Raw genomic sequence first — 26,546 nt, forward strand, 5'->3', positions numbered from 1 at the left:
TCAATTCCCTCGTCCAAATCATTAATATACACTGTAAATAACTGGGGTCCCAGCACTGAGCCTTGCGGTACCCCACTCGTCACTGCCTGCCATTCCGAAAAGGACCCGTTTATTCCTACTCTTTGCTTCCTGTCCGCCAACCAATTTTCTATCCACCTCAACACTGAACCCTCAATACTGTGTGCTTTAAGTTTGTACACCAATCTCCTATGTGGGACCTTGTCGAAGGCCTTCTGAAAGTCCTGATATAACACATCGACTGGTTCTCCCTTATCCACTCTACTAGTTACATCCTTGAAAAATTCTATAAGATTCGTCAGACATGATTTGCCTTTGGTAAATCCATGCTGACTTTGTCCGATGATTTCACCACTTTCCAAATGTGATGCTATCACATCTTTACTTTTAGCAGATGTGCTTTATCAAGAGCAGTTGAGAATCTTCAGCAATGGAAAAGTAACCCATCCCACTCATCTGTGAATAATTTGTAGACAGTCTTTCAATAGACATTGGATCCTTCATTGACACATTGGCGTACACACCACTCAATGTTAAATTAACATGTTGTGTGCATATTTATCTCACAGTGCAGTGCACAACACAGGCCATCCATGTAGAAATAAAGAACAGCAGATGGCAGTTAATACACAAAACGACACAAAATGCTGGAATAACTCAGCAGGTCAGGCTGCATCGCTGGAGAACATGGATAGGTGATTTATCGGGTCGAGACTCTTCTTCAGACACGTTCTCCAGAGATGTTGCCTGGCATGCTGAGTTACTCCAGCACTTTGGGTCCGTCCGTGTAAAGCAGCATCTGCAGTTCATTATTTCTGCAGACTAACATGCACGCCTTTGTCTCCCAGGCTGTCAAATGAAATTAGTTGAACTTCACATTGTTTTGTAAAGTTTCGCAGAGTGAATTTCAAATGGCCTTGTACTGCATTTTGTCCCCAGTAGCTTGACAACATAACAGCCAGAGTGACTGATCTTGCAATCTACTCCCTATGTGCTCTGATGGACAGGTCCCAGAATGCTTTATAACGAGGGCTTCAGTGATGACTTTATTTTTCTCATTCAAGCTGCCAAGTGTAGCTGTGTGTTCCCAGGGTTTTGACACCTTGTAAAGTCATTTTACTGCACTCAGATACATTGAGACAGATGGTGTGAAGAGATGCAGAGGATGATAGAAGAGGAACTTGCCAGATTCCGATGTGTGTTAGCTACCTTGAAGTTCCAGGAAAGAGAACAGGAAATTATTTTTACAAGTTTGTTTCAAAACAGTACGCTGCAGGACACTGCCACCAACAACCAAATCTTTGCAACTCCAATGAAATCTTTCTAAACACATATTAACACATCTAAAGACATTTTGCACAGAGCACAGCATCGTCTCGTGAGGGTTTGGCTGTGGGCACAAGCCCAAGCATTAGCTAATCTACACACTGTTACCTTTTTATTTATAACTTTAATGCCAATCTCCATTCTACACTGACCCTGACAGCTGTCACATCTCTCTCTGTGTTGCTTTACAGCAGGCCCGTCGTGTTCAGCTACACAGGTGATTTCACATTTCTTTAATAAATTTCAACATTAAGGAACTGCTCCCATTCACATTTTACCGAGATGTTGATATAATGATAGCTGCCACACACAGACATGTGCAGACTTTTATGTGACACAATAGAATTTAACAAAGATTTTCTTCAGAATCTGGGCATTGCACTTCCGGGGGTGGGATTTGCCTGGCAGCAGTTTGTACATTTTCCCTGTGACCACATGGGTTTTCTCAGGGTGCTCCAGTTTTTCCTCCCTCACTCCAAAGGCATGCAGGTTTGTAGGTTAATTGGCTTCAGTTAAATATTGTGTATTGTCCCTAGTGTGAAGGATAGTGCTAGTGCACTGATCGTCATGGACTTGGTGGGCCGGAGAGCCTGTTTCTACACTGTATCTTTAAAGTCTAATTCAAAGTTCATATCCCCGCCCAACTCTCCTCCCTCCCCCATTTTTACCCCCCCCCCCCCCCACTCCCCCGTGCCCCACCTGGACTTGCATCTATTTCTCCCCTTTCCACCCACATTCCTTCCTCTAGCTTCATAATTAGCAACTCTTCAATTCTTTTGCCTCACACCTTCTGTCTTTTCATCTCTGCCCTTTGTCCAACGATCTGCCTACCAACCCCCCCCCTCACCTGAATGCATCCATTACTTGCCAAGATTTTCCTGCCCCTCCTCTCTACCAGCTTGCTTTCTTCTCCCCCACAACAATCAGTCCGAAGAAGCGTCCCGATCCGAAACGTCACCTATCCATGTTTTCCAGACATGCTGCCAGACCCACTGAGTTACTTCAGCACTTTGTGTCTTCTTTTGTAAACCAGCATTTGCAGTTCCTTACTTGTATGGGATCACACCTGGGCATGGTACCCAGTAATGTGAAGTGTGGGTTCACAAGTCCTACAGCATAGAAAGAACCCTAACTCATCCTTCCCTCATCTCATTTCTTCACCCATGCCTTTTTTCCTCTTCTGACCTACTCCTCCCATAGTTGTCTCCTTTGATCTGTCTGGCTCGATAACAGGACAAATAAACGAATGGCAGGAGAGGCAAAGCTGCGGCAGAGAGAGCAGGAGAAGAGAAATGGTTATGGAGTGTACTTGGTATAATCCCATCCCACAAAAGCTCTGCCTCAATTCTGTGGAGAATCTCAATCAAGGTGATATTTTATCGTTTATAGGACGTATAACTTTTATATGTTACAGCTCATCCTGCAATCCTGGAACTGAATCACAGAATGATTACAATGGCGATGGAGAAACACCTTTGCCCATAGCAACAAATTCCCTCTCATAATTCAGAACTACACATGATTTTACAGATTCCGGATCGTCCTCTATTCCAATAAGAACCACCCTAATCCAACCTATCCACTGCCCCTGTCTTCTCTGGAATCTTTTTTCCTCTGCACCTTCTTTGAAGTCTTTACATCTTTCCCAATATGTGACACCAGAGCTGAATGCAGGACTCCGTTCGTAGCTGAATCAATGTACATAAAGCTGGTGTGACTTACTTGCTGTTTTCTCTTTTCCTCTCAGATTCCTGTTGCCTCAAGATCTCTCTCTGTTCTTGTACCTCTGTCAAATTTGTTCTCATATGTTTTAAATTTCCTTTTCTTATTCTTCCTCGCAAACTGTAACGATTCATAATTCTCAGCATGAAATACCACCTGGCACCAATCTGCCCAATCTCCTTGAAGTTCACTATATTCCCCCTCATTGTTCACTTTGTTTCCAAATGATGCATCATCTGCAAAGTGAAAAATCGTGTCCTGTGCATCCAAGCCTAAGCCTATGTGTGAACAAAAGCATTATTCGTTTTTTTTAGTTTAGAGATACAAGCCAGAAACAGGTCGTATGGCCCAACGAATCCGCACCGACCAGCGATCCCCGCACATTAACACTAGCATACACACACTAGGGACAATTTACATTTATACCAAGCCAATTAACTTACAAACCTGTATGTCTTTGGAGTGTGGGAGATATCCGAAGATCTCTGAGAAAATCCACGCAGTCACGGGGAGAACGTACAAACTCTGTGCAGACAGCACCTGTAGTCAGGATCAAACCCGGGTCTCTGGCGCTGTAAGCACTGTAAAACAGCAACTCTGCGACTGTGCCACCGTGCCGCCGTAAGGTGTACACCCTTGTACTAGTCCTGTTAGCTAGCGGATTTCACTGTGTTTCTCCAGTCCAACAAACACCTTTCATTTACCAACTAGGTGCAGTCCTGACCTTCCATTTACCTCATTGGAGACCCCCAGCCTATCTATAATTGGACTTCATTGGACTTTATCTTGCATTAAACGTTATTCCCTTTATTCTGTATCTGTACTCGCTGGACAGCTCGATTGTAATCATGTACAGGCTTTTCGCTGAATGGATAGCACGCAACAACAAAAAAACTTTTCACTTACCTCAGTACACGTGACAATAATAAACTAAACTAATAAACTAAACTTAAAACCAAACATATAAAGTCCTGGAGGAACTTAATGGGTCAGGCTGAAAAAGGGTCCCGACACAAATTGCCTTGTCCATTCCCTCCATTGATGCTGCAAGCCGTACTAAATTTCTCCGGCACTTTATGTTTTGCTCCAGATTCCAGCATCTGTCGTTTCTTGTGTCCCTTTCATTAATCCTGATGTTTTGGCATCTGGATCACCAGGCGCTAATTCCCACATACTGAGTTGGATGATCAGCCATGATCATATTGAATGGCGGTGCAGGCTCGAAAGGACGAATGGCCTACTCCTGCACCTATTTTCTATGTCTATGTTTCTATTCCCATTGACACTTTGGGTACCTGGTGTTCCTTTGCTCCCATAAATACCCCAGGATCCTGGTTCCTGCATACCCGTTAATGTAGTAGGGCACTGGTCTCCATGCTTTCTTTAACATACTGGAACCCTAGTTTCCTCAGCACTTTTTAACTTACTGGGGTCCTGTTTCTCAACCTCCCTGGAAACTCATCTGATTTCATTTCCAGCACTCTCTTAAAACACTGAGGCCCCAATTCCACGTCCCCTTGTAAATCACTGAATTGTATTGCCCGACCTCCATTTAAACTCATTGGGAACATTTCCCACACTCTCTATAAACTTGCCAGTTTTACTGGAACATTTGTTATATTCCTAATTAACATCCAAGAAAGGTTAAATAAAAGAGTGTTAAGGTATTAATAGAGAATATGGAGCATAGGAATTTTGCTCTATATTCTCTATTAATACCTTTACACTACCTTTACACTACAATGCCTGAGGGCCCTTTAGCCTGGAATGTCTGTACTGAACGTGATGCCAAGATAAACTAATCTCAGCTGCCCGCATGTGGTCCATATCCCTCCATTCCCTGCTTATCCATGTGCTCATCTAAAAGCCTTTTAAATGCCACTCGTGTATATGCCTCCACCACCACCCCTGGCAGCACCACCCCTGGCACCCACCACCCCTGGCACCCACCACCCCTGGCACTCACCACCTTCTGCGTAAAAACCTGCCCTGCGCATCTACTTTAAACTTTGCCCCTCTCACCTTAAAGTTATGCCCTCTAGTCTTGGAGATTTGCTGGGAAATTAATTGGAATAACATCCAAAAGACTGCAAAATCTGCCTTTCCATCAATACAAAATTCCTGAGAGTGACCGATTAACAGATTTTTCCTGCACTCCCTGTTTCTATTACTCCACTAATTTTTTACCCATGTTATTTCAATCCCTTTGATTCTATAGCCATCAATCTTGGTGACAAGCCCAGTATATGGCACCTTATCAAACTGCTCTCTTTTACTGACAGCTCACACTAATACAGCAGCCTTCCCTCTGCTCTCCAGGCGTTCACAGCCAAGGACTGCTTTTCCGTCTTGTTGCAGCCTGCCACAACTCTCTATTGCTTTAATATCCTTGACGTTCCTCACCCACTGGCACTGCCCCTCTATACCCAAGATAGACTGCCATTAATATTCATTAACTCCTTTTGCCACCATGGTTGAAATGTTGCCACATTTTGCTCGCTGGAGCTATGCGTCTTGCAGTTTCAAATTGTTAAACGTCAAAGGTTAAATATGATGAGTAAAAATAAACCCGTGCATCGACTTGCATTTAGCGATCACTGCCGTGTCAATATTAAAATGATTGCAACAGCACACACTTCCTGTAACACACCTTCAACACACCTTTCCATCACACATTATTTCTCACACTTTTCTATCACACTGCATTCATTGGATCAAAATGAAGCAGCAGTAAATTAAGTAGTAAACGTACAAAACATAAACAGGAAAGCAGCTAAAAATTCCATTCAGCAATTCCGAAGAAAACATACACCTAGAATGGCCAAGGAACCTAGTAAACCAACAAATTGTAGCGTACTACGATGCTAGCCTCTTGAACACGTACGTTGCATTAAGGGTGGGGGGAGGGAAAACTGGTGGGAGTACTTGCAAATATTATTCCCCCACCCACAGTATTAATCCATAACCAATGTTTGGAGATAAGCAAAAATATCATGCATTCCTACACTCTGCAGGTATGGTAATCAACAAATAACAGGACAGAGATTTGGCAGAACAAGGCCCTGTATCAACTTTTGCTCTGCATACCATTATCTATCTTCCATGGGTGGAGTTTAGGTGACTTTCTTGTCTCCTGCCAGGAATTTTGTTAAAAGGAACGGGCTTGCGAGACCTATTCATGAGGCAGTTAAAAGTCAGCAAAGTTGACATGGTGCTTAGATCACACGTAGATTAGAACAAGTAAGGTTCACCGTGTTTCCTGTCCAAAGAAGGAATCGGAGAGTAAATTACAATCTTACAACTCCCATACAGCAAGATGCTCACCCATTTTTACAGGTTCAAACCTCCTTAGCTTTCACAGGAGAGGTTTGAACAAGTAGAATGCACCATAATTCAAAAAACTGGAAATTATTAAATGGCCATCACTCGCTGCAGAAAGGAGGCATCGGTGTAGATTGTGTAGGAAGGAACTGCAGATGCTGGTTTAAACCACAGATATACACAAAATGCTGGAGTAACTCAGCGGGATAGGCAGCAGCTCTGGAGAGAACGAATGGCTGACGTTTCGGGTCGAGACCCTTCTTCACTGATGTCAGGGGAGAGGGAGAAACATATATAAGGAAGTGTAAGGTGTGAAAATAGGTCAAAGGGAATGCAGATCAGGGGAAATGTAGACTAGATCAATGTTAGTGGGAGAAGGTAACAACAAAGCAAACAGAGTTAAAATGTAGTCAGAGACAGTAAGATTGGACGGAGAACTGGAAAGGGGGAGTGATGGAGAGAGAGGAAAAGCAAGGGTTACTTGAAGGTAGAGAAGTCAATGTTCATTCTGCTGGGGTGTAAGCTGCCCATGCGAAATATGAAGTGCTGTTCCTCCAATTTGTGCTGGGCCTCACTCTGACAATGGAGGAGGCCCAGGACAGAAAGATCAGTGTGGGAATGGGAGGGAGAGTTAAAGTGTTTAGCAACCGGGAGATCAGGTAGGTTTAGGTGGACTGAGCAGAGGTGTTCAGTGAAACGATCGAAGAGCCTGTGCTTGGTCTTGCCGATATATAGGAGCCCAATTGAGCAGAGGTGTTGGGAGGTGTGGACTCCTATATAATGTACAGGCAGGAACTATCCCAACATTTACAAAACAGTTAGACAGGTACATGGATAGGACAGGTTTGCAGGGATATGGACCAAACACGGGCAGGTGGGATTAGTGTAGCTGGGGCATGTTGGCCAGTGTGGGCAAGTTGGGGCAAACAGCCTGTTTTCACACTGTTTCACTCTATGACTCTGTGACTCTATGATTAAACTGATTGATTAAAAGATACAGCATGGAAGCAGGCCCTTCCACCTACTCAATCCATACGCCCAATTTTCACACGTTCACGTTTATTTTATATTATCCCACTTTCACATCCACTCCCGAAACACCAGGGACAATTTAGAGAGGCAATTTAACCTACACATGCAAAAGTCTTGTGGGAGAAACCAAGCACCCAGAGAAAACTCACCCGGTCACAGTGAGAATGTGCAAACTTCACATAGACGGATCAAACCTGGGTCTCTGACACTCTGAGGCAGCAGCTCTACCATGCAGAATTCCCCAATGTGTCTTGTTAGCTTCTGTCAGGACTGAAAACTTCACGTCTAGAACGGAAATTGTCTCATGGTTTGAAAACATTTTCCCATTTTCTTTCTGAAATGTTAAATTCATTGTGAAGATAAATATCAACCATTGAATTTTTAACTCTAGAAATCCTCAAGATATTGATAACCTTTCATTTACTTAACCCCTGGTCCATTTCCATTTGCATAAACGTTGGCAGAAATATGCTGAGGCTAATCTTGCTGAATATCAGTCTGCTTATAATATTGCTCAAGATTTCTCTTCTTCACAAGGCAGGGAAAGTGATGTTCTGAAGAGTGCATTCATAGGTACAGATCAACCATATCGTGCATTCCCTTCCTCAAACTTTACTTAATTTTCACAATACCCCCTGCTTCTGCCAGGTACCCAATGAGGTGGCGTATTGTGGTGTGCTTCTGGTCGGGGGAGCGGAGAGAGCGAGCAGCATGAAAGCGGTGTGAGTACTAGGCCTATCCCTGGTGTACTGCATGTGAGGTTGGGGGCTCAGTAACCTCCCAGGATGTAAATTCCCCTGGTTCATACCCATCCCCCCTACACCATGTTTCTTCCCTCCCAGTCTTGGGTTAAACTAGTTAATATTTAAGCCCTTACTCAGTTATAACGGACAATCGGCAATAACGGCTGCTATTCCTCCCCGTATGGTCCGCTCTAATAAGGGTTAACTGTAAGGGTGTTTATATTGGACCTCTCATAACCTCAGAATATTCAACATTATTTTATTGCCAACATTTTTAAAGTAGTCAGCAGATGTTACAGCGACAAGGTTATTATTCTGCAGTCACGCACCATTCAATGGAAAAAGGTGACTAAGAACCAGTGGTGAAGATGACAACATGCTTAATAGAGACCACCAAGTTTCATCCGTAATATTCGAGTATCAAAAGGAGATACAAGGAAAAGCATTTGCTAGTTAAAGCTGCATTGATTAGTTTAGTTTAGTTTATTGTCACATGTACCGAGGTACAGTGAAAAGCTTTTTGTTGTGTGCTTGTCTTGCATGTCTTGTCAGAGGAAAGACAAGACATGATTTCAATCAAGCGGCACGGTGGCGCAGCGGTAGAGTTGCTGCCTTACAGCGAATGCAGCACCGGAGACTCAGGTTCGATCCTGACCTCGGGCGCCATCTGTACGGAGTTTGTACGTTCTCCTCGTGACATGCGTGGGTTTTCTCCGAGAACTTCGGTTTCCTCCCACACTCCAAAGACGTACAGGTATGTAGGTTAATTGACTGGGTAAATGTAAAAATTGTCCCTAGTGTGTGTGGAATAGTGTTAATGTGTGGGGATCGCTGGGCGGTGCGGACTTGGTGGGCCGAAGGGCCTGTTTCCGCACTGTATCTCTAAAAAAAAAAGCTATCCACAGTGTACAGATACATAGTACCTCAGTCTACAGATACATCGGGAGCTCTGAGCCACAGGAGCTTCGACTGCCCCGACACAGGAGCTTCGATCGCCCACTCACCCAACCTATCCAAGTCACCCAGCAGTCTCATAGCATGTTCCTCGCAGCTCACACTGCCACCCACCTTTGTGTCACCCGCAAACTTGGAGACGTTACATTTCATTCCTTTGTCTAAATCGTTAATATATATTGTAAATAACTGGGGTCCCAACACTGCCTTGCGACACCCCACTAGTCACTGCCTTGGATTTGGAGGAAGTGAGAGGAGTCGAAGGAGAAGTTGTTAAGGGTAAGGACCAGCTCTGCTAGGTGTAGTGTTGGTAGAGGGAAATTGGCTGGTCTTGGAAGAAACAGAGGGCTTTAAGACCTTCCTGGTGGGGGATGGAGGAGTAGAGTGACTGAACAACCGTAGTAAAGATGAGTGAGTGGGAGCCTGGAAAATGTAATTCATTGAAGAGACGAAGGGCATGTGAGATGTCTTGGACACAGGTAGGGACGGATTGGATCAGGGGGGATAGGATGGAGTCGAGGTATGTGGAAATTAATTCAGTGGGACAGGAACAAAGAGAAACAATGGGTCTGCCAAGGCAGTTCTGTTTATGGATTTCAGGGAGAAGATAAAACTGGGCCGTGTGGGGCTGGGTAACGATAAAGTTGGAGTCCTTTTTCTTAACCAAAAAGAATTTAATCAATTATTAAACATAATATTTACAGTACAATTTAAAACTAAACAAACCCCACCACCATAATACACGTCAAACAAATATAGAAACATAGAAACATAGAAAATAGGTGCAGGAGGAGGCCATTCGGCCCTTCGAGACAGCACCGCCATTCATTGTGATCATGGCTGATCGTCCCCAATCAATAACCCGTGCCTGCCTTCTCCCCATATCCCTTGATTCCACTAGCCCCTAGAGCTCTATCTAACTCTCTCTTAAATCCATCCAGTGATTTGGCTTCCACTGCCCTCTGTGGCAGAGAATTCCACAAATTCATAACTCTCTGGGTGAAAAAGTTTTTTCTCACCTCAGTTTTAAATGGCCTCCCCTTTATCCTAAGACTGTGGCCCCTGGTTCTGGACTCGCCCAACATTGGGAACATTTTTCCTGCATCTAGCTTGTCCAGTCCTTTTATAATTTTATATGTTTCTATAAGATCCCCTCTCATCCTTCTAAACTCCAGTGAATACAAGCCTAGTCTTTTCAATCTTTCCTCATATGACAGTCCCGCGATCCCAGGGATCAATCTCGTGAACCTATGCTGCACTGCCTCAATTACAAGGATGTCCTTCCTCAACTCAAATCAGGAGACCAAAACTGTACACAATACTCCAGATGTGGTCTTACCAGGGCCCTATACAACTGCAGAAGAACCTCTTTACTCCTATACTGAAATCCTCTTGTTATGAAGGCCAACATTCCATTGGCTTTCTTCGCTTCCTGCTGTACCTGCACGCCAACTTTCAGTGACTGGTGTTCTAGGACACCCAGGTCTCGCTGCACCTCCCCCTTACCTAACCTAACACCATTGAGATAATAATCTGCCTCCTTGATTTTGCCACCAAAGTGGATAACCTCACGTTTATCTATATCATACTGCAAATATATTAAATAAACTACTATACAACTATATCGCAATCCCCATCGAGGATGACTTCCACCCCATGCGGTGCCCAACGATCCCGGAAATCCCCCAGGACGCCCGTGGACAGTGCATCGTCCCTCTCAAGTACTGGGCGCGGACGTAACCCTGGAAAAGGTGCAGGCAGCCGGCTCGGGCAGAGCCCTCTTCCGCCTGGCGCTGTGACTCACAGATGACCAGCTTGGTCAGGCCTAGGAGCAACCCAACCAGGACATCTTCGGCCCTACCCTCTCCCCTAAGCACAGGGACAGCAAAGAAGATGGCACTGGCTACCACCAATTGGTAGAACATCTGCAGCATCTTACTGCAGACGTTGAAAGAGCGGAGCCTTCTCAAAAAGTACAGCTGGCTCTGTCCTTTCTTGTACAGGGCCTCAGCGTTCCTGGACCGGTCCAGTTTACTGTCCAGGTATGAGTTATGAGTATGAGATACTCCAGCAAGGGACCATGTAGTTCCTCCAGAGAAGCAGACGGAACCAGAGTGGGAAAATACCACTCATTATTCCAGTGTCTTATCAACATTGGCTGGTTGAAGCTTAGCTGAAGAATATATCCGTGGTATTGCTAGCTACAAGGGAATGAAACCTAGTTCACAGCACCATCCCCACTTCATCACATCTGTCTCCTGAATGATCTGCTCCATTATCCCCCTCTGTTGCTGCACTTGGAAATATTCTGCACGCCATCCTTCTATTTTGGGCATCCTAGTTGGGCGGCATAACCCAGGAGGGTGGTCTCCCAGTGAGCCAAACAATATGGATGTTCTTTAGATAGTCCAATAGCACTGCTCAGTGAGCACTGTGATTATCTTTCCATGGGCTTTTATTCTGGTGCATTTCAGTCCAATCCGTTGCCCTGGCAACTCGGAGCATCAGCCAAGGTTGGCACATCGAGCCAGGATGGTGGAGAAGCCATCCAACATGCCTGCTATCTACCTGGAACAGATCTTCAACATCGGAATTTGGGAATGCGAGAGATGTGAGTGCTCCCAGAATGATCGTTGTTGCTGCTGATGGCCACGTGTGGTGGACCAGGAACACTTGGAAAACTGTCAACATTAAAGAAGCTCTGCTGCCGGGCTCCCGGGCTGCTGTGGCCCGGTGCCAAGTTGCCCGTGGCAGGCTGTGAGCCCGAGCAGAGACTCGGTGACATGTTAGACGCATCAGCGCTCCGCAGGATGATTCATTCACTCGTCACATTTCCCCAGGCAGTTTGGGAGGATCCTGAAGCGTGAAAGATTCAGATCTGCAGTTATTTTAAGAACCTCAGGCTGAGCTATCGCATAGTAGGTTGCCCTTCCAGCTGGGATGCAATACCACGGCAACATCACAGCAACATTTCTCTGGGCCACCACAGGCATTGCATGCGTTGCTCAGCAGTCATATGTAGATAACCTCTCCAGAGATACATTCCTGTGAGTATCTGTAGCAAGTGACTTTACACCGTCTGTATGCACTTTCAGCTCCTTACCAGTCTGTATGCACGCGTTAAATTACAAATATGCTTCTTATTTAAGGCCAGTTATTTGGCAATACATCTCTGCTGAAAGTGGGACCTTGCAGTATTCAGGTCAGCTATCACACTCTTTAAATTAAAAATATAAAAACATAAAGTACGTTAACAGCAAAACAGGGACTGTTTCCCACCTAATAATTCAATGAAGACAAAATGCTTTAGTGTATCCTAAGGTTACGAAACATATTAAATAAACTCAATTTTTATTTATAGTTATTGCTGGTAATAAGACATTATTTTAAAATAGGATCATTACAACCATGCCACTTATTGCCTCTATTCTTTCCAGTGTCCATCTGGAGTCACAGAGTCATAGAGTGATACAGTGTGGAAACAAGCTCTTCGGCCCAACTTGCCCACACCGGCCAACATGTCCCAGCCACACTCGTCCCACCTGCCTGCGTTTGGCCCATATCCCTCCAAACCTGCCCTATCCATGTACCTGCCGAACTGTTTCTTAAATGTTGGGATAGTCCCTGCCTCAATTACCTCCTGGGCCTGTTCATTCCATACACCAACACCCTTTCTGTGCAAAAGTTTATTTTCCGCAGATTCCTATTAAATCTTTTCTCCTTCACCTTAAACCTATGACCTCTGGTCCTCGATTCGCTTACTCTGGGCGAGAGACTCTGGGCATCTATCCGATCTAGTCCTCTCATGATTTTGCACACTTCCGTAAGATCACCCTTCATCCTCCTGCCTCCAAAAGATTGACTCCCAGTCTACGCAACCTCTCCCTATAGCTCGGACCCTTGAGTCCTGGCAACATTCTCGTAAATCTTTTCTGTACCCTTTCCAGCTTTTAATAATATGGTCCCAAGAATTGAACACAATACTTGAAATGCGGCCTCACTAGGGGCTAGTGGAATCAAGGGATGGGGGAGAAGGAAGGCATGGGTTACTGATTGTGGATGATCAGCCACGATTACAATGAATGGCGGTGCTGGCTCGAAGGGCCAAATGGCCTCCTCCTGCACCTATTTTCTATGTTTGTATGTTTACCAACGTCTTACAGTATATAACTGAAGTCACTGAAGGATTTTGTTTTTCTCTCCACTCTCTCCCAGAAATTCTTACTGTGGATCTAACACAGTTCATGCTTGCAACTTTCCTAGCCTCTGTGGAGAGACTGTAGTGGTGCAGCAGTTAACACTACTATCTCACAGCTCCAGTGTTCCAGATATGATCCTGACCTCAGATGCTGTCTTAATGAAGTTTGCATGTTCTCCCTATGGTGAGTCTCTGCCATATGCTCCATTTTCCACATACATCCCAACCATGAGCTGATTGGCGACTGAACTCAAAAGAGGTGTTGATGGTCATGTGAAAGAGTATAAGCTATATGTTTACATGGAGTTGATGGTCATGTGAAAGAGTATAAGCTATACGTTTACATGGAGTTGAGGGGGATGGAACTTAATTTAGTTTAGTTTACTTTAGAGATACAATGCGGAAACAGGCCCTTCAGCCCATTGAACCAGGCCGACCAGCAATCCCCGCATGGGGGAGTCCAAAACCAGGGGCCACAGTTTGAGAATAAGGGGTAGGCCATTTAGAACGGAGATGGGGAAAAACGTTTTCAGTCAGAAAGTTGTACATCTGTGGAATTCACTGCCTCAGAAGGCAGTGGAGGCCAATTCTCTGAATGCATTCAAGAGAGAGCTAGATAGAGCTCTTAAGGATAGCAGAGTCAGGGGGTATGGGGAGAAGGCAGGAACGGGGTACTGATTGAGAATGATCAGCCATGATCACATTGAATGGTGGTGCTGGCTCGAGGGGCCGAATGGCCTCCTCCTGCACCTATTGTCTATTGTTACCATTATCATACACACGAGGAACAATTTGCAATCTTTACCAAAGCCAATTAACCTGCAAACCTGTACGTCTTTGGAATGTGGGAGGAAACCGGAGCACCCGGAGAAAACAAGTGTGGTTGCGGGGAGAACGTACAAACTCCATACAGACAGCACCCGTTGTCAGGATCGAACCCGGGTCTCTGGTGCTGTTAGGGCAGCATCTCCACCACTTCGCCACCGTGCTGTCCCTAATGGGTTTGTTACGCTGGCTACTGGCATGGACCTGATATGCTGAGTGATAACCTAATACGTTCCACATTGGCTTATGCATAATCTTGAGAGGCCATCAGGAGAACTTAATTGTGTTGATAATTTTCAGATTTAGTGCCTGGATGGTAATGTGATGGAATGGATCATCCATGCAATCTAGAATTTATATACTGTACTTATTTTCCATCCAATTTAAATCAACTGGTTAAAGCCATAATATATGTGGCAGGTTAGCAGTTTTACCATGTTATACCTTGGACACTGGATGCAAAAAAACCCCAATTGCTTGGCATAAACATAAATTGTGTGAATTGCTTTTCCAGAAGAGTGAATATAGAGCCTGAACCGCAGCTGCGAGAATGGGGAATCTCAGATTAATCCTGTCACCTTTCATTTTCTTTCCAATAGGACTCTGTGAGAACAGCTCTGACCAATTTGGGATCCATCGTGCTAATTGTAGATACCCAGTTCTTGCTGAATGAAGATGAGATCTGAATATACAGGGGCGTAGCTAATAGAGATGCTGCCTCAGTTCCAGTGACCCAGTTTCAATATTGAATTCCAGTGCTGTTTGTGTGGATTTTCTATGTTCTTCCTGTGGCCGTGAGGATTTCACCTACATCCCAAAGATGCGTGCTTGATAGGTTAATTAATCGTGCAGGTGAATGGTATAATTGATTGAATTGATGGAAAGAAACAGTATGGAAACAGGCCTTTCATTCCCACCAAGTCCATTCACACTAGTTTTATGGACGTTCCCCCCCCTACATCAAAAATCTTCTAACCCCCCTCTCTAACTCCAGGTCCCTCAGGTCGGCCGACTTGGGGCTACTCACTATCCCGCGGTCTAGGCTTAAGCTCAGGGGTGACCGCGCTTTTGCATTTGCAGCTCCTAGACTGTGGAACAGCATCCCTCTCCCCATCAGAACTGCCCCCTCCATCGACTCCTTTAAGTCCAGGCTCAAAACCTATTTCTACTCCCTAGCGTTTGAGGCTCATTGAGGAGGCGCTGTGAACTGTTTGCGTGCTACTGTATGTTTCATTTTTTCCCTTAGTACCTAATCAGATGTACAGCACTTTGGTCAACGTGGGTTGTTTTTAAATGTGCTATACAAATAAAATTGACTTGACTTGACTTGACTATGTTATTCAATGACCACTTTCCTGGCCACTACTGACACACAACCACAATTTACAGAGACCAATTAATCCATAAACAGGATCTGGGAGGAATATCTGAGAATGTGTGGGGCATAAAATAGGTGCCCGATAGATGGCACAGACTCAATGAGCTGAAGTACCCGTTTCCATGCTGTATGACCCCATCCATGGCTTGTAGTTATCAAATGATGCTTCAAAATTGTAGCCAGCATAATAGTTCAAGCCTTTGGTAAGTTTTGATATACTGTTTTACAAATTCAGTTTGACTTTACAGAGTGATATTCTTCACTCGTGCTTAAGAGCAGGAAATGTTGAATGTTGAATATTACCAACTAGTGATCTAAAATGAAGTATCCTGTCCCAATTGTTAATGTGGCAGACGTGGCCTTACTGAGACTGCATCTGTGGAAAGCAATTGACCCGGATGGAGTCTTGGCTCTCTCCTCAGGACCAGAGCTGGCAGAGGTATTCACTGACTTCTTTAACCTTTCACTACTGCATTCTGAGGTCCCCACCTACTTCAAGGCCACTACCATCCTGATAGTGGAGCCAAAGAAAAGTAAGGAAGCATGTCTTAATGACTACCATCCAGTGGCTCTGACATCCACCATCACGAAGTGCTTCAAGAGGTGGTGGATGGATGTATGGAACAAGCTGCCTGAGAAGGTAGTTGAGGCAGGGACTATCCCAACATTTAAGAAGCAGTTGGACAGGTACATGGATAGGACAGATTTGGGTGGATTTGAACCAAATGCTGGCAGATGGGACTAGTGTAGCTGGGACATGTTGGCTGGTGTGGGCAAGTTGGGCATGTTTCCACACTTCCACATTAACTCCAGCCTCCCAGCCAGCCTAGATCCACTGCAGTTTGCTTACCATCACAGGTCCACAGTGGATGGCAGTTCCCTGCCCCTAAACTCATCTCTGAAAAACCTAGACAACAAAGACTCCCACATTAGACTCCTCCTTATCAACGACACCTCAGCCTTCAACACCACAATCACATCCAAACTCATCTCCCAATTCCTGTTCCTAAGAATCAGCTCCTTCCTCTGACACCGGATCCTCAACTTCTGACCCACCCACCAGTGAGCATAAGTGACAATGCCTCCTCCACAATCATTCTAAACACTGCTGCCCCACAAGACTGCATTCTCAGTCCTCCACTATACTTCCTAAACACACAGGACTGTCAGGCCAAATTCAGCTCAGACTCCATTTACAAATTTACAGATGACACCAGTGTGGTGGTCCGGATCATGAACAACGATGAGACAGAGTATAAGAAGGATAATAATCTCTCCCTCGATGTCAGCATGATATAGGAGCGAGGCATTGATTTCAGGAAGCCTGGTGGAGCACATGCCCCAATCAGCATCAACTGTGCTGAAGTGCAATTGGTTGAAAGCTTCAAGTTACTTGGCATTAATATTACCAATGATCCGTCGTGGGCCAACCACGCCGAAGCGAAAACCAAGAAGACACACAAAAGCCTCGACTTCCTGAGGAGACTGAGGAAATTCGGCAAGTCTACAGTAACCCTCATAAACATCTATAGATGCAGCACTTTTTACCGAGGTGCCATCGAGAGCATCCTCAGCAGCTGCATCACTGTGCGGTTCGGAAGCTGCACAGCCTCCAGCCGTAAGACCCTGCAGCGCATAGTGAACACTGCTGAGAGGATCACTGGCGCCTCACTCCCAACACTCCTGGTCCTTTACACCACCCGCCTCACCCGCAAAGCATTGAGCATTGTGGGTGACCCCTCCCACCCCTCCAACAGCCTCTTCACCCTCCTGCCTTCAGGGAGAAGGTTTCGCAGCCTGAGGTCAAGCACCACCCGACTAAAGAACAGTTTTTTCCACCAGGCTGTCAGGATGCTGAACTCTCTCCCCTCCCTTCCTCCTCTCTCCCCTGCCCCTATGGGACCTGGACTTTAACACCCCACACACACGCACATCCAGCACCAGACACTTTTTTTAAAAAAATTTGAAGTGACTATATTTTATATTTTATGTTTTATGTTGATTGTTGTTTGCTGTGCCTTTTGTTTTATGCACTTTGTTCCTCGGGATTGTGGGAAACGGTATTTCGATTTTCTGTCTGTGTGAACTGGCTGAGGATTGACAATAAAATTGACTTTGACTTTGACTTTGATAGAAAACATGTTGCATCACAGCTTGTTGGGTTGCATCACAGCTTGGATTGGGAACATTTCTGCCCAACTTTGCAAGAAATTGCAGAGATGTAGCCCAGTCCATCACATAGACCAGACTCCCCTTCATGACTCCAACTACACTTCACTCTACCTTGGAAAAGCAGCCAATATAAACAAAGACGTCCCGCCCTACTCATTCTTCGGCTCCCCGTTCCTGTCAGGCTGAAGGTACAGAAGCTTGAAAGCACACACCACCAGACTCAGGAACAGCTTCTTCCCCTCTGTTATCAGGCTTCTGAGTGGGCCCTTCCATAAGCTAGTGTACTGTCCAATTCATCTCTACCCTATTGAGGACATTGGACTTTGGCTGAACTGTTCTTGCTATTGAGTGGGTGCAGCGTAGGTTTACTAGGTTAATTCCCGGAATGGCGGGACTGTCGTATGTTGATAGACTGGAGCGACTAGGCTTGTATACACTGGAATTTAGAAGGATGAGAGGGGATCGTATCGAAACATATAAGATTATTAAGGGGTTGGACACGTTAGAGGCAGGAAACATGGTCCCAAAGTTGGGGGAGTCCAGAACCAGGGGCCACAGTTTAAGAATAAGGGGTAGGCCATTTATAACGGAGATGAGGAAAAACTTTTTCAGTCAGAGAGTTGTGAATCTGTGGAATTCTCTGCCTCAGAAGGCAGTGGAGGCCAATTCCCTGAATGCATTCAAGAGAGAGCTAGATAGAGCTCTTAAGGATAGCGGAGTCAGGGGGTATGGGGAGAAGGCAGGAACGGGGTACTGATTGAAAACATCAGCCATGATCACATTGAATGGTGGTGCTGGCTCGAAGGGCCGAATGGCCTACTCCTACACCTATTGTCCATTGTTGCGCTGCAGTGCTGAGAACTATATTCTGCACTCTGTGCCTTCCCCTTTGCTCTCTGTATTCTACAGGAAATTGACTTGATTGTATTTCTGTACAGCGTTATCTGATCTGTTTGGATAGCATGCAAAATAAAGCTTTTCACTGTACCTCTGTACACATGACAATAGTAAACCTAACCCTAAACCTAAACTTTGGGGTATCTGGAGATAATAAATTAAAAACAAATGTCACCTTAGCTATGTACTGGCTAAGAACATTCCAAAATCTCTTCACTCACTTTAGACTGAATTTAATTTTAATAGTATATTCAAATAATTATGATTTGAATATGCATAATAAAAATTCTCACAATCTTATTTTAAATGTAAATTGAGTTGTATTCAATATGAGTGTTCTGGATTTTCTAATTGGATCGTTTATTGTTAAATTAATTTATTAGCAAATTGAATTATCTACATAAACACATGGATATTGTACTCTTTATTTTATTAATGGTAGGTTGTAAATTAATTGCATTGAACTTGGATATTTAATTAGCTATCCAGAATGAAAAACTATTGCAAAGTACATAGCTAAGGTGATATTATTTCAGCCTTATCTACCAGTCCAAGGTACTTAGATTCATTGTTTCAATTGAGCATATATATTCTGAAGGAAACAGCAGATTAAAAAAATGAAAACAGCCAAATCTTGTTTCTGATTTGATATGAATTTTTAAAGTGGTAAAATCACTTGAATCAGGGCATTAAGTTTTTACAGTGACATTTGCTGCCTTGGAACTTTAAACACAACAATGTAACTAAAATTTTAGGGGAAAAGGAAAAGATCACAACAGATAAGAATATGAGAATGTAAGAAATAAGACCAATAGTAAGCCAAACAGCTTCTTATGCCTATTCCACCATTCAATACGATATTTGGTCATTTACCTTAGTACCATTTTCCTAAACTAGTCGATACCCCTTGAGTCTCTTAATATTCAAAAATCTATCAATCAATATTTATCTTCAATAAACATAGTGACTCAGCCCCCACAATCGTCTTGGGTAGGGAGCTCTAATAATGCACTGCCCTCTGCATGAAGAAGTTTCTTCTCATCTGGGTTCTGAATAAGCTAATATCTTACCTCGAGTTCTACATTACGGTCACAGCTTAAGGATAAGGGGGAAGTCTTTTAGGACCGAGATGAGAAAACATTTCTTCACACAGAGAGTGGTGAGTCTGTGGAATTCTCTGCCACAGAAGGTAGTTGAGGCCAGTTCATTGGCTATATTTAAGAGGGAGTTAGATGTAGCCCTTGTGGCTAAAGGGGTCAGGGGGTATGGAGAGAAGGCAGGTACAGGTTACTGAGCTGGATGATCAGCCATGATCATATTGAATGGCGGTGCAGGCTCGAAGGGCCGAATGGCCTACTCCTGCACCTATTTTCTATGTTTCTATGTTTCTATCCCGCAGATAAAGGAGACATCAACTTTGTATTTCCCTTCAAGATCCATAAGAATCTTGCATACTTCAATGAGATCATCTCTTGTACATCGATACTCTAGAGAGTAGGCTGGCCTATATTTTCATTTTTATCTGAGAAAGTATAGGCAGGTCTACTTATTACTTCCTTGTAGGTAATTTTCCCCATCCAACGAATCAATCTGGAGAACTTTGCTTCATTCCCTTTTTCACAAGTATACCTTGCCTCAGATGGAGTGACTGGATTCCGTGAATGATTCTGCTAGGCTCCTGGACAGCAAGGATGCGTTCACAGCCACTCATTATACACTCTATACACTCATTACTTTGCGGCCAACTTCTGCGCTGACTCCATGTACAAGTTTGCAGATGACACCACCGCTGTGGGGCCAGATCTTGAACAATGACAAGACGGAGCGCAGGGACGAGATGGAGAGCTTAGTTCCATGGTGTCAAGAAAACAACCTTTCCCACAATGTCAGCAAGATGAAGAAGCTAGTTACTGACTTCAGAAACATGGTGGTGTACACTTCCAGTCAGCATCAAAGGTGCTGATGTGGAGATGGTCAAAAGCTTCAGGTTCCTCGGCATAAATATCAGAAACAATTTACCCTGGGCCAACCATGTTGAAGCAACTGCCATCAAAGCACATCAACGCCACCACGTGTAAAGTTGTAGCAATAATTGAAGAAGGGCCCCATCCTGAAACATCGCCCGTCCATGTTCTGCTGAGGTGCTGCCTGAGTCGCTGAGCTACTCCAGCACTCTCTGTAGTCACATGTAAAATTGCACAGTCAATTACATCAATAGACAATAGACAATAGGTGCAGGAGTAGGCCATTCGGCCCTTCGAGCCAGCACCACCATTCAATGTGATATTGGCTGATCATTCTCAATCAGTACCCCCTCTCTCCCTGGCTAAAATCCAGATGCTAGAATCCTGGGCAAAACACAAAGTATTCAGTGGTTTAGGCAACTCCTGCAGAGGGAATGGACAGGCAACACCAGTCGAGATCAAAGTGCTGCTCGGGAGGAAGTTCCATGATTTAGACTAGTGAAAGACTCAGGGAAATGTCAGGAGTGATGCTGAACAAACGGTAATTATTGTTATCATATTTCATTGCAGGAATAATGAATTATGACTACATAACCTCTCCCTCCCCTCTCCCATCACCCATATGCCCCCTCTTCATCCCCACCTCCTTCGTCCCCACCCCCTTCCCTCCTCTCTCCCCTGTGCCCCAGCTCGGCTTGCATCTATTTCTCCTACTTCCCTTCCCTTCCACCCACATCCCTCCCTCTAGTTTCACAATTCACAACTCTTGGGTAACAGAGTTATGGGGAGAAGACAGGAGAATGGGGTTAGGAGGGAGGGATTGATCAGCCATGATTGAATGGCGGAGTAGACTTGATGGGCCGAATGGCCTAATTCTATTCCTATCACTTATAAACATGAAATGTAATCCTTTTACCTCAACACCTTCTGTCTCATCATCTCTGGCCTTTGTGCAGCTGACTGCCTAACAAAAATCCCTCCTCGCCTGTCATCAACAAATGACCTGCCCCTTTCCCTCCCTTCGAGCTTTCTCCCACTCACCCCCACAATCAGTCAGAAGAGCCTGACCCAAAACATCACTTAACCATGTTCTCCAGAGGTCCTATCTGACCTGTTGGGTTACTCCAGCACTTATCAGTCAAGTACCAATGAAGTAATGGCACCAGGTACCAATTTACAAATTTGAACCTCAAACAACAGGAGTTTGGTCACCTTGATTCTGCATGAGGATGGAGAGTGACACGGTTAATTCAGAGACTAGAGTCCTGAACTTAAAGAAAGGAGACTGTGAAGGTATGAGACGGGAATTGGCTAGGATAGATGGGCAAATTATACTTAAAGGGTTGACGGTGGAGATGCAGTGGCAACGATTTAAAGAACGCATGGACGAACTCCAAAAATTGTTCATCCCTGTCTGGCGATAAAATAAAATGGGGAAGGCGGCTCAATCGTGGCTAATGAGGGAAATCAAGGACATTGTTAAATCCAAGGAAGAGGCAAATAAATTGGCCAGAGGAAGCAGCAAACCGGAGGACTGGGAGAATTTTAGAACACAACAGAGGAGGACAAAGCGTTTTTTTAAGAGGGGGAAAAAGAGCATGAAAGAAAGCTTGCAGGGAATAGAAAAACTGACTATGAAAGCTTCTTTAGATATGTAAAAAGGAAAAGATTAAAGAAGACAAATGTAGGTCCCTTAATGTCAGAGACAGGTGAATTTATAATGGGAAACAAGGAAATGGCAGAACAGTTAAACAAGTACTTTGGTTCTGTCTTCACTATGGAAGACACAAACAATCTCCCTGAAATATTAGGGGACTAAGGATCTAGTGGGAGGGAGGAACTGATGGGAATCCACATTGGTCAGGAAATGGTGTTAGGTAAACTGTTGGGACTGAAGGCAGATAAATTAGAGCACATGGTATTGGGGGCTAGGGTATTGACATGGATAGAGAACTGGTTGGCAGACCAGGAAGTGACTAGTGGGGTACTGCAAGGCTGGGACCTCCGTTATTTTCAATATATATTAACGATTTGGACAAGGGAATTAAATGTAACATCGCCAAGTCTGTGGATGACACAAAGCTGGGTGGCAGCGTGAGCTGCAAGGAAGATGCTATGAGGCTGCAGGGTGACTTGGATAGGTTGGGTGAGTTGGTAGAAGCATGGCAGATGCAGTATAATGTGGATAAATGTGAGGTTATCTACTTTGGTGGCAAGAACAGGAAGGCAGATTATTATCTGAATAGTGTCAGATTAGGAGAAGGGGAATTGCAACAAGACCGGGGTGTGCTTGTACATCAGTCACTGAAAGTAAGCATGCAGGTACAGCAGGCAGTGAAGAAAGCTAATGACATGTTGGCCTTCATTGCGAGAGGATTTGAGTATAGGAATAAGGAGGTCCCACTGCAGTTGCACAGGGTCCTGGTAAGACCACACCTGGAGTATTGTGTGCAATTTTGATCTCCTAATTTAAGGAAGGACATTATTGCTATTGAGGGAATAATTCCCAGGATGGCGGGACTGACATATGATGAAAGAATGGGTTGACTGGGATTGTATTTGCTGGAATTTAGAAGGATGAGAGGGGATCTTATAGAAACATATAAAATTCTTAGAGGATTGGTCAGAGTAGATGCGGGGAAAATGTTCCCGATGTTAGGGGAGTCCAGAACCAGGGGTCACAGTTTAAGAATAAGTGGTAGGCCATTTAAAATTGAGATGAGAAAAAAAAAAAATTCACCCAGAGAGTTGTGAATCTGTGGAATTCTGTGCCACAGAAGGCAGTGGAAGCCAATTCACTGGAAGTTTTCAATAAATAGTTAGATTTAGCTCTTGGGGCTAAGGGAATCAAGGGATATGGGGAAAAAAACAGAATGGGGTACTGATTTTGGATGATAAACCATGATCATATTGAATGGCAGTGCTGGCTTGAAGGGCTGAATGGCCTACTCCTGCACCTATTTTCTATGTTTCTATACTTTCACCTCAAAACCACCACCAACAGGGCAGGTAACCATAAAAAGTGAAATGATGAACCAACAACTATGACAATTTCTGTAATATTCCCAGCAGGATGTTTAATTATGAAGTCAAATACAACATTAGTGAAAGGTTTGAGGTAATAAAAAGATTAATAAACAATTTTCCTTATGAATACTATTCTTTAATTGGATTTGAGATGAATTTTATTATGCTTATCAAGATGAGAGAATGCAGTGCTGGGAAATCAAATTTTTTTTTTTTTCATTGTTACAAGTGAAAGCAGCAGACAAATTTTAATCAGCTTTTGCCCATAGGTTAGATTTAATGGAGGGCTTCCTCTGTGCAGCTCAACAGTGAGTCTTAACCCCCAACCTAAGAAGAACATCTCCGACTACACATGTGTGACATTTTCATTTCCCACACCATCTGTCCTTATGGCCTCTCCTGGTTAGATTGGCCAAATAGTGCTAATTTACGAGCAGATTGTGTTGTGGTCTTGCCACTACTGGGAACTGGAAAGGCTCTGTCCAAACTCATTTTTCACTTAGGACTCTTAATGACAACTAGAAAGAGGAGTCTTTGATCCCATCTGTTTGATTTGGACTAAAAGCCAAGTCCCAGCAGTGAAATGATAGTATTCTAATAAATGTCACCATCTCTTTCAGTAAACCAACAGGATCCAATCCTTATGCTTGTATTTATAATTAGAAGTGGAGCTCCATATCAAACTGATAATCCAAAATACCCTGAACTGAATGGTTTAGATTTTTAATTTGACAATAAATAAATTTAATGTGAGTCGTAAAACACAGTTATTCTGTTAAAGGGGATATAAAATTGTTTTGTTTAGTTTAGTTTAGAGATACAGTGCGGAAACAGGCCCACCGGCCCACCGAGTCCGCACCGACCAGCGATCCCCGCACATTAACACTATCCTGCACACACTAGGGACAATTTCACACATATACCAAGCTAATTAACCTACATACCTATATGTCTTTGGAGTGTGGGAGGAAACCAAAGATCTCGGAGAAAACCCACGCGGTCACAGGGAGAACGTACAAACAGCACCCGTAGTCGGGATCAAACCTGGGTCTCCGGCGCTGCAAGCGCTGTAAGGCATCAAATCTACCGCTGCGCCACCGTAGCGTTTTGTTTTGTATACATAGAGGCAAATGGGCAAAGATTGATGGATATAATAGGAGCATAAAATAATCATTGCACACAAGCATTGAGACCCAGCTACCCTTGATATCGGGCACCAGACCCGTTCTCACGATTCCAGCAACTTCATTTCATTGTGTCCCCATTTCCATCGTGTTAAAACCAGTCTGGGGAAAATGATTGAACCACAATTTGTTCATAGACTCAAAGAGTCATATAGCATGGAAACATGCCTTTGGCACAACTCGTCAATGTCATCCAAGATACCCCATCTAAGCTAGTGACATTTACATATGTTTGGCCCATATCCATAGAACCGTGGAACAACAGTCATAGAGTCATACAGCATGGAAACAGGTCCTTCGACCCAGACTGCCCATGACAATTGACAATAGACAATAGACAATAGAAAATAGGTGCAGGAGTAGGCCATTCAGCCCTTCGAGCCAGGACCGCCATTCAATGCGATCATGGCTGATCACTCTCAATCAGTACCCCGTTCCTGCCTTCTCCCCATACCCCCTCACTCCGCTATCCTTAAGAGCTCTATCCAGCTCTCTCTTGAAAGCATCCAACGAACTGGCCTCCACTGCCTTCTGAGACAGAGAATTCCACACCTTCACCACTCTGAAAAAGTTCTTCCTCATCTCCATTCTAAATGGCCTACCCCTTATTCTTAAACTGTGGCCCCTTGTTCTGGACTCCCCCAACATTGGGAACATGTTTCCTGCCTCTAATGTGTCCAATCCCCTAATTATCTTATATGTTTCAATAAGATCCCCCCTCATCCTTCTAAATTCCAGTGTATACAAGCCTATCAAGATGCCCCATCTACACTAGTGCCCCATCTACACTAGTGCCACTTCAAGATGCCCCATCTACACTAGTGCCACTTGCCCATGTTTGGCCCACAACCCCCTAAACCTTTCCTATCCATGTACCTGTCCAAATGTCTTTTAAATGTTGTTATCATACTTACCTCAGCTTCTTCCACTGGCAGCTTGTTTTATTTCCCCATCAGATTCACAGTGAAAAAGTTGCCCCTCAGGTTAGTATTAAATCTTTCTCCTCCTACCTTAAACCTATGTCCTTTAGTTATTGATTCCCCTACCCTGGAAAATAGGCACTGTGCATTCACATCTCATGATTTTTTACATCTCAGTAAACTCGGCCCTCAGTCTCCTGTACTCCAATGAATAAAGTCCCAACCTGCCCAACCTCTCCCTACAGCTCAGGTCCTCGAGTCCTTGCAAATCTTCCCTGCACTCTTTCCAACTGAATACCATCATTCCTTTTGCAGAGTGACCATATAATACTCCAAGTGGGCTCACCAATATGTTATACATTTAGGTTTGGGTTTATTATTGTCACATGTACCGAGGTACAGTGAAAAGCTTTGTTTTGCATACTATCCAACAGATCAGAAATACCATAAAATGATGCAATCAGTTCAAATTCAAGAACAGTATGGTGGCATGGTGAGTGGCACGGTGGCGCAGCAGTAGAGTTCCTGACTTAAAGCGTTTGCAGAACCGGAGACCCGGGTTCGATCCAGACTACGGGTGCTGTCTGTACAGAGTTTGTACGTTCTCCCCGTGACCTGCAAGGGTCTTCTCCGAGATCTTCAGTTTCATCCCACAATCCAAAGACATACATGTTTGTAGGCTAAATGGCTTAGTATAATTGTAAATTATCTCTAGTGTTTATTGGATAGTGTTAATGTGCAGGGATTGCTGATCGGCGCGGACTCGGTGGGTCAAAGGGACTGTTTCCATGCTGTATCTCTAAAATAAAATAAACTAAAAGGCACCTCATACTGTGCAAGGGTAGCTTATAGGGTTGTGTAAGGG

The sequence above is a fragment of the Rhinoraja longicauda genome, chromosome 1 (genome assembly GCF_053455715.1).
Source record: "Rhinoraja longicauda isolate Sanriku21f chromosome 1, sRhiLon1.1, whole genome shotgun sequence".
NCBI lineage: Eukaryota > Metazoa > Chordata > Chondrichthyes > Rajiformes > Arhynchobatidae > Rhinoraja > Rhinoraja longicauda.